The sequence below is a fragment of the Gossypium hirsutum genome, chromosome A13 (genome assembly GCF_007990345.1).
Source record: "Gossypium hirsutum isolate 1008001.06 chromosome A13, Gossypium_hirsutum_v2.1, whole genome shotgun sequence".
Taxonomy (NCBI): domain Eukaryota; kingdom Viridiplantae; phylum Streptophyta; class Magnoliopsida; order Malvales; family Malvaceae; genus Gossypium; species Gossypium hirsutum.
In genome coordinates this window covers 51,241,271-51,252,290 of record NC_053436.1, presented here as the reverse complement: position 1 = coordinate 51,252,290, position 11,020 = coordinate 51,241,271, and positions in this window count along the sequence as shown.

Sequence of the window (11,020 nt, the reverse complement as noted above, 5' to 3'; positions counted from 1 at the left end):
CCTCAGGCCGTGTAACTCACTGGCTATGACATTAGCGAAAAATTTGAAACACACGGCCAAGCCACACACCCGTGTGCTACTGCTGCGTCCCCCACACGGTTGTGACACACAGTCGTGTCTCAGGCCGTGTGACCAACACTTAGGCTATTTTCCAATCCTTCAAGTTACCCTTAATCCTTCACATCTTTATTTCCATATTACACAATTAATTTATGGCCATGACCATTTAGATTTGGTCATAAAACATTCATCATGCGCATATGTCTTAATACCAATCATGCATGCCTTACAAGCATCATCACATCACAAGCACTAGAACTTAGCATGGATAGATAGATTTACAAACCATAATCACTATGAGCCACACTTCATGGCCATATATAAGTAACTCAATGTAAGCCAATACCTTTGGCTAATCATAATAATGGCTAACATAAAAACTAAGTCCCTATAAATGCCACTCACACGAAATTGCTTAAGATATATGGGTCGATACTTCAAAGGAGATGGCTTGATAGTGTGATGCTGCCTCCGACGTTCTCCAACCCTGAGCTAACCTGTCAACACTAAAGAAAAGGAAAGGAAGGGAGTAAGCTTTATATCTTAGTAAGACCGTATGAAAATAATAAGCAATTTATCAACTTGCTTCTCAAGGTAATACAACCATATTTGTGCTTTTATTTATGTTCAGGTCAAATTATATTCTCAAGTCACAATCATTAAATTATTTATATCTTCAGCTATGGAACTCTAAATTAAGTTCCACTAATTTTTCCTGAATCTAGACTCACATATATTCTTACCATAAAATTTGCAGAATTTTTGATCTAGCCAATAAGTACAGTTTATTCTTTCAAGTCACCCCTATTTCACTATCTAACAGTTCTGACCCCTCTTAACTAAAAATTATTTATATCCTTATACAGGATTCAGATGATGTTCCCTTTTGTCTCTTTTGAAGATAGATTCATTAAGGATTCTAAGCATATAAATTATAACCCTTAATTATTTTTGTACAATTTTTAATGATTATCCCAAATCAAAATAGGGGATTTCAAAATCATTCTAACTCTGTCTCACAACAATTCAAATATCTCATAACATGGACTTCTTTTGCTTACGCCGTTTCTTTTATCTGAAACTAGACTCAATAAGATTTAATTTCTTATTTTATTCAGCCACTAATTCAATTTCCACAATTTTTCGTGGATTTTCAAAGCCGGACTGCTACTGTCCAAAACTATTTCAATGCTAATTTTACCTTTATAATTATCTTTAAATAGGCTTTTATGCCAATCAAAATCTCTTTCCATATTTATTAGCCACAAGGTGAAGGGGTAAACATATCATGTCCCAATTTAATTTGACCTAAAAGCCTCATACATAATCATCAATCAAATTTACGACATAATTTCCCACCATAGGTATCGACCTAATATTTACAAGGTCGTCACAAAGCAATTCTCATAAGTATGACTTACTCATTTACATTCTTACCAAAAGTCCAATATGTATCGAGCTCATCAGTCATGAATTTTTAGTACATACCTATACCCTTTCAATATGATCATAAACATAGCTTACTCATTTCCATAGCTAGAACTTACTCGTATCATTCCTACCATTAGGGCAACGTAACTAGACTCATATCTCATGAGTTCCAATAAGATCCTGTACCACTCACAACATGATTATATCATTCCATATCATTATCATGAGCCTTAAAATAACCCATGAACCTTTTTGGAATACTAATGGATATCCGATAAGCCTCACACAAGAGGGTGAATTGTCAATGCCATGTCACAGACATGGTCTTACACTGGCTCACATGTTGAGGCTGATGCCATGTCCCAGACATGGTTTTACACTAGCCCTCATATAGTGGCCGACGCCATGTCACAGACATGGTCTTACACTGGCTCACAATCAATGTTGATGCAATGTTTGACATGGTCCTACACTGGCTCTCATAATCAACGCCGATGCCACGTCCAACATGGTTTTACACTGGCTCTCATATGGTGGCTGATACCATGTTCAACATGGTCTTGCACTGGCTCACAGTCAACGCTGATACCATGTCCAACATGGTCTTACACTAGCTATCATAACATAACCAATGCCATGTTCCCAACATGGTCTTACACTGGCATACGAAATGTGGCCAATGCCATGTCCAAGACATGGTTTTACACTAGCTCACATGTCACCCCAAATGTTATGGCATGGATATCCAATCTATTCCTCGGTTCAATCGGGACTCTACTACATTAAATTTCATCATGCATTTTCAATCATATTACGCAAAATTAATCATTCAACACATAAAAATGATAAAGTTACCTTACTTATGTACAACTTATACGTTTCAGGGGAATATCATATTTCATCCAATTTCCAATGTATTCAATCATCACATAAATGTTGTTAACATTTGGCATCACTTTCTCATACTCAATATCATCAACATATAATTTAATACAATCATAGCAAGATAGATTTTAAGTATATTAACAATAACATGGATAACATGCTTATTTAGTCACATGAAGTTACCTTGAATGAAATTCCGGCTAATTATTCCATTTTAGTCCATTACCTCGTACCTTTTGATTTAAGCCCGAATCTCGATTTTCTTGATCTAAAATAATAAAATCCACTACTTTAATCATCATATTAACCAATACATTTCGTAATTTATACTTTGGAAAAATGACTATTTTGCCCCTAGACTTTCACAAAATTTATGACTTTTCCCCTAGGCTTGTAAAATAATTTTTATCAAATTTTCTCACTAACCAAGCCTAGCCAAATTCTTTTTATACTAGAAGCAACCCAAAAGTTCAATTATTACTCACACATATCACTCATTTTATAAACTTTACAAAATGGTTCATTTGAGGTGTTTTCACGAAAAGCTTTTCACAAAAGTTGTTTATTAAACAACCAAAATTCATTTTCTTTCACAAAGTTTCAGCAAATATTACAAATGATCTCATGGAAAAACCCTATCGTTTCAACCATTTTGAAAAAATAGTCCCCTCATTAGCTAGCTCATGCTACAAGGGTCCTAAAAATGCAAAAATCATCAAGAAAGACTATCTAAATCACTTACTTGCAAGGAATATAAGTGGCTGATATTTTTGACCTTTCAAAACCCCCTATTTGCTGGTATTTTTTGGTGGAGAAGAAGATGAGAAAAAGATGATGTCATTCTCTATTTATTTTATTTTATTTCTAGCCAATTTAGTTACCAAAACTCACCTAACTTTGACAACTTTCTTCTTTTTGTCTCTATGGCCAGCAACCACTAATTTAAAGGCCTATTTGCACTTTAAAGACCCCTAATTATGGTTCTCTAGCTATTTAACACATTTGGCTAGCAAAACAAAACTTTTGCCCTTTATGCGATTTAGTTTTTTTTCTCAATTAAGCTCACAAACACTAAAATTAATTCACCAAAATTTTCATGCACTTATATAATCATGCTATGACACATAAAATAATATTAAAAATAATTTCTCAGACTTCAGATTTGTGGTTTCATAACCATTGTTCTGACTAGGCCTAAAATCAGGCTGTTACAATTCTCACCCTTTAGGGGTTTTCGTCCTCGAAAATCTAATTGGAAAAGAGATTAAGGTATCCTTCTCGTAGTTTCCCCTATCTTGACAAAGAGTCCTCTTCGAGGGGATACTTCCATGATCAGTCTGTCATCGATCTCTATTCAAACATCTTAAATTTTCAAACCCATATATCAGTTGTTAGTCTAAAGTTGCTTTCAACTTTCACGAATCACTTTCAGCCCCCTCTTTTTTTTTCAGAATTACAAATCAATCCCATCTCGAAGTATTAATAATAATAGAAATCCGAATTTGCAGTTATCTCACATTGTACTTGTTTAGTTGCCCCTTACCATCACATTCTGATAGTTCTCAGTCTTACAAAGAATACATCACTTTAGCTTTACATTTTAGCTAAATTCAGACTCCCATCAAACAAGAATGATCATGTAGCCAACACTCACAAAATGAACAAAGGTTTTCCATTCAATTGTCTGTAACATTGGTGCTCCAGATTCTTGGTATCAAGGAGCAAGTGACTTTATTCGTTGAACAAACAAAGTAATCAATTTCTCAACACCGGCACACTAGCAGTCAACTCTAAGTCACTCATCTAGCAACTCTTTTACTGAGATTTTAACTAATCGAAAGCATAAACTATCACTTTACATTCTTATTTTAGAACACATTCCAATTCGTTCGATAGTGCATTACTTACAAATCACTAATTCTCTAATCAATTTAAACAAAACTCAAAACTAGTGCTTCGATTAATAACACTTTCAACTATTATTTTTTTATTTTACTAATATGTAACAGACCAACTCATTCAAATGAAAACAATTGAGTCGATTTCAAATACCAAATAATAGTATATCAAAATATTATTTTCTTCATGTTATTGACTAAATCAAACATACAATCTTTAACAAATCCTTTAGCATTCTAATCGAAACCTTCACGACTGTATTTGCTCAAGGAAGACAAAATATCCTAATTGAATTCACTGACTTCAATCAGACTTTCTTGAGGAAAAAAAAAGAATGATTTCATAGAGTTTGAGCCTGAACTTTCACTGTTTTTACCCTTGCCGAGGTCAATTCTTTTCACGAAAAAGTAGAGGAATTCTAATATCAGAAGCATTACATTCTCATGATCGAATCAGGATTACACCTATAACAAACATAGCTATCACAAGCCAACGAATACACATACTAGAAGTTTGAGAACCTAACTCATAAGAAAAACAATAAGGGTCTTGATGATTCCTCAGAGAAAACTGGAAGAAATCAACGCTCACATGTTCTGAAATCAATTGTAATAGGGATAATATATATATTCCAAATATACGAGTACAAAGCAAAACAACTTTTAGTAGAAATAGAAGAGTAGTCTCATATAAATTTTCATCATCCACTCGTATTTCAACATAATAGAATAAAACTATACAAAGAAAGATGAAACATGTGGGTCATCAATTGACCTTACCAATAGTGCTTCCATCTAACCTTTTAATCAGCTAGCGTTCTCATGCGATAAGAATTTTATTAGAAACAAATGATCACATATATCTCTGAGGATGAATGAAGATATAAATTACTCAAGAGAGATAATTGTAATCTTTTCAATCAAAACTATCATACTCAGACATCTTTATGATTCAAATTTCCTTTCTCTAATTAATTCTATCGTCACGAATCCCATATTACCCCATTCGCCAATGGAAATTAATTCGAAAGAAATTCCAACAAATACACACTTTAATCATCATACCTGAAGGAGTTGATTAGTCGAGATTAATTTGCCAAATGGTCTTTAAAATAATCCGACACCTTTTTTCGAAACTGTATTCATTTGCCAAACTATTTTCAACTCTGGTCACTTATTAGTTAATCTACTACTGAACCCTTTAATCTCTCACTTGTGAGCACTTTCAACACAATTCTCGTGAAATTTCATTGCAAATTACCATATTAGTAAGGGGATGAGGTCGTAAGGCCTCAAACTTGACTCTCATAAATACACATATGTCTTAGTATTCAGCACTAATGTAATACCATCGTAATCACATAGTTCATTCCAAAAAATTAACACACTTATTTATTATACAAATGTTTTCTATCATCCATAATTTCAAATAATGAAATTACTTATTCGAGCTCAATATTAATATCTAATTAAATTCCAACACTTAGCCTCCATTTTTCTTATCGACATTCGTCAAATTAGAGAACGACTTACGGGTTTTGAGTACATCGTTTACTTGATGCCATAGTCCAACTACGGTCTTACACAAAATCAAAATGCCATAGCGTAGCTATGGTCTTACATGTCATACTTTGTCATGGTCCAACCATGGTCTTATCCATCAATTCCTCAATGAACGATCGTACTCATTTCCTTCATTCTCCTCAATTTGATCTTCCAATTCAATTTTTATACTATTATAATATTCATGGTTCAATAGCAAAGACATAAAACAAAACATCATATTATCTCTAATTTAACAATTAAACATAAAATTCTACCATATTAACATACTTATTACACTTATTCAAGCAAGCGTACATAAACACACATTCCGTCTATTTGAGTAAATTTGCTTACCATATTCACTTAATAAAATATGTTGAGCACATAATATGATATGCATGCCAAGCCAACACGAATGGGCTTATCACCATATAAACTTTCATTTTCTTCTACGTTTCTACATTTTTCAACTCATAGTTATCTCACTCCGTACATTCAGACATACATATCATGAACTTCTATTCATACCTTTCTGAGTTTTGTCTCATCATAACTTCACTTTATTTGAATACTTTAGCATCACTATCTACGCGTTCAAGTGTAGCTCGGTTAGAGAGTACCTTTATCTAAACAAGATAGTTCCCATTTGCGTCGGGAGAAATCACACTATCACAAATTTGTGGCATGTATAGCTAGACTCTTACACGTACTAGGTTAGTCCAAGAACTGACTAAACCATAGCTCTGATACCACTAAATGTAACACCCCTTACCCATGTCTGATGTCGGAACAGGGTAAGAGGCATTACCGGACTTAATCGTTCACAAACATGCAAAAATAGGGCTATAAAATTTCATTCATATCAAAAAATTTCATACACATGCATACTGTCCCATTCATGGGCCTACGAATCCCTAAACATGCATTGCAAGTAGTTAGCGACTAAATCGAGAACCTTAGAATGTTTTGGGAAACTTAGAAAATTTTTCCATGACACAAGGTCACACTCCCGTGTGGACACAAGGTCACACCCGTAGGCCTTTGACACGCCCGTGTCCTCAGGCCATGTAACTCTCTAGCTATGACGTCAGCGAATAATTTGAAACACATGGCCAAGCCACACGCTCGTGTCCTCAGGCCATGTAACTCTCTGGCTATGACGTCAGCGAATAATTATAAACACATGGCCAAGCCACATGCCCGTATGCTAAGGCTGTGTCTTAGCCCGTGTGACCAACACTTAGGCTATTTTCCAATCCCTTAAGTTACCCTTAATCCTTCACATCTTTATTTCCATATTACACATTTAATTCATGGCCATAACCATTAAGATTTGGTCATAAAACATTCATCATGCACATATGTCTTAATACCAATCATGCATGCCTTACAAGCATCATCACATCACAAGCACTAAAACTTAGCATTGATAGATAGATTTACAAACCATAATCACTATGGGCCACACCTCATGGCCATATATAAGTAACTCAATGTAAGCCAATACCTTTGGGTAATCATAATAACGGCTAACATAAAAACTAAGTCATTTTACATGCCACTCACACGAAAATGCTTAACATATATGGGTCGATACTTCAAAGGCGATAGCTTCATAGTGTGATGCTGCCTCCGACGATCTCCAACCCCGAGCTAACCTGTTAACACTAAAGAAAAGGAAAGGAAGGGAGTAAGCCTTATAGCCTAATAAGACCGTATGATAATAATAAGCGATTTATCAACTTGCTTCTTAAGGTAATACAACCATATTTGTACTTTTATTTATGTTCAGGTCAAGCTATTTTCTCGAGTCATAGTCATTAAATCATTTATATCTGGGGCTAAGGAACTCCAAATTAAGTTCCACTAATTTTCCCTAAAACTAGACTCAAATATATTCTTACCATAAAATTTTAAGAATTTTTTAACTAGCCAATAAGTACAGTTTATTCTTTAAAATCACCCCTATTTTGCTGTCTGACAGTTTCAACCCCTTTTCACTAAAAATTGTTTATATCCTCATACGGGATTCAGATAATGTTCCCCTTTGTCTCTGTTGAAAATAGATTCATTAAGAGCTCTAAGAAAATAAATTATAACCTTTAATTATTTTTGTACAATTTTTAATTATTTTCCAAATTCAGAATAGGGGATTTCAAAATCATTCTAACTCTATCTCACAACAATTCTAATATCTCATAACATGGACTTCTTTTTCTTACACCGTTTCTTTTATATGAAACTAGACTCAATAAGATTTAATTATGTATTTTATTCAGGCACTAATTTGATTTCCACAATTTTTTGTGGATTTTCAAAGTCGGACTACTGCTACCCGAAGATGTTTCAATGCTAATTTTACCTCTTCATAATTATCTTTAAATAGGCTTTTATGCCAATCAAATTCTTTTTCCATATTCATTAGGCCATAAGGTGAAGGGGTAAACATATCATGTCCCAATTTAATTTGACCTAAAAACCTCATATATAATCATCAACCAAATTTACGACATCATTACCCACCATAGGTATCGACCTAATATTTACAAGGTCGTCACAAAGCCACTCTCATAAGTATGACTTACTCATTTACATTCTTACCAAAAGTCCAATATGCATCGAGCTCATCACTCATGAATTTTTAGTACAGACCTCTACCCTTTCAACATGATCATAAACATAGCTTACCCATTTTCATTGCTAGAACTTACTCGTATCATTCTTGCCATTAGGGCAACATAACTAGACTCATATCTCATGAGTTCGGATAATAGCCTGTACCACTCACAACATAATTATATCCTTCCATATCATTATCATGAGCCTTAAAATAACCTGTGAACCCTTTTGGAATACTAATGGATATCCGATAAGCCTCACACAAGAGGGTGAATTGTCAATGCCATGTCGCAGACATGGTCTTACACTAGCTCACATGTTGAGGCTGATGCCATGTCCCAGACATGGTCTTACACTAGCTCTCGTCTCAATGCCGAGGCCATGTCCAACGTGGTCTTACATTGGCTCTCATATGGTGGCCGACGCCGATGCCATGTCCAACATGGTCTTACACTGGCTCTCATAACATAGCCGATGCCATGTTCCAAACATGGTCTTACACTAGCATACAAAATGTGGCCGATGCCATGTCCCAGACATGGTCTTACACTAGCTCACATGTCACCCAAAATGTTATGGCATGGATATCCAATCTATTCCTCGGTTCAATCGGGACTCTACTACATTAAATTTCATCATGCATTTTCAATCATATTACGCAAAATTACTCATTCAACACATAAAAAAGATAAATTTATCTTACTTACGAAAAACTTACACGTTTCAATGGAATATCTTATTCCATCCAATTTCCAATGTATTCAATCATCACATAAATGTTATTAACATTTGGCATCACTTTCTCATACTCAAATCGTCAACATATAATTTAATACAATCATAGCAAGATAGATTTTAAGTATATTAACAATAACATGGATAACATGCTTGTTTAGTCACACGGACTTACCTCAAATGAAATTTTGACTAATTATTCCATTTTAGTCCATAACCTCGTACCTTCCAATTTAAGCCCGAATCTTGATTTTCTTGATCTATATAATAAAACCCACTACTTTAATCATCATATTAACTAATACATTTCATAATTTATAATTTGGAAAAATAATTATTTTACCCCTAAACTTTCAAAAAAATTATGATTTTGCCCCTAGGCTCGTAAAACAATTTTTTTCAAATTTTCTCACTAACCAAGCCTAGCCGAATTCTTTTTATACTAGAAGCAGCCAAATTTTCAATTATTTCTCACACTTATCACTCATTTTATAAACTTTATAGAATGGTTCATTTGAGGTGTTTTCATGAAAATCCTTTCACAAAAGTTATTTATTAAACAACCAAGATTTATTTTCTTTCACAAAGTTTCAGTAAATATTACAAATGCTCTCATGGAAAAACCCTAGACTTTCAACCATTTTGCAAAATAGTCCCCTCATTAGCTAGCTCATGCTACAAGAGTCCTAAAAATGAAAAATCATCAAGAAAGGCTATCTAAATCTCTTACTTGCAAGGGATATAAGTGCCTGATAATTTTGAGCTTGAAAAACCCCGTATTCGCTGGCATTTTTTGGTGGAGAAGAAGATGAGAAAAAGATGATATCATTCTCTTTTTATTTTATTTTTTTTCTAGTCAATTTAGTCACCAAAACCCACCTAACTTTGACAACTTTCTTCTTTTTGTCTCTATGGCCAGCCACCACTAATTTAAAGGCCTATTTGAACTTTAAAAACCCCCAATTATGGTTCTCTAGCTATTTAACACATTTGGCTAGCAAAAAAAACTTTTGTCCCTTATACAATTTAGTCCATTTTCTCAATTAAGCTCACAAACACTAAAATTAATTCACCAAAATTTTCATGCACTTATGTAATCATGCTATGACACATAAAATAATATTAAAAATAATTTCTCAGACCTTGGATTTGTGGTTCTGTAACCACTGTTCTGACTAGGCCCAAAATCAGGCTATTACAGAATAATTCAATCTCCAAAATATTTGTCAAGGGCATCTGTAACAGACCTAATTTGACCCTAGTCAGAATGTGGTTTCGAGACCACAAAACCGAGTCATAAAAATTTACTTTAATTTTAATTGTATATATTTGATGTGTAATAGTGTGTGTATGGAAAATTAATGTTTTAATTTATTCTTAGGAATGTGAATTTTCTTGAAAGGACTTAGTTGAGAAACTTAGAAAAGATGATAGGTAAATTGTAAGGATCAAATAACAACAAGGTGAGAAAACTTGGGTTTGCATGTCAAATTGCCCAAAACTCAAGTAGTGGCCGGCCAAGCAAGGATGGTTCTTCCACTAAGTTGAATTTTTAATGTAATGCTTTTATTAGTAAATGGTTAAAATAAATTAAAGAAAGGAAAGATGAATAAAATAAGAAAGCAAGAGAAAGTCTTCATCCTCTTTCTTTTTCAAGTGCCGTGAGCTAGGAGAAAGAAGGGAGAAATGTTCTAAGACATTCGGCCATCCTAAGGGGGTTGATTAAGGTAGGATTCATGTTAGTTTTGTTAAAATTTTTGTGAAAATCTAGTAGTAGCCAATGTCTTATTATATCCCATATGTTAATTTTCTACCTAAATAGGTAATTAAATGGCATACGGTTAGGG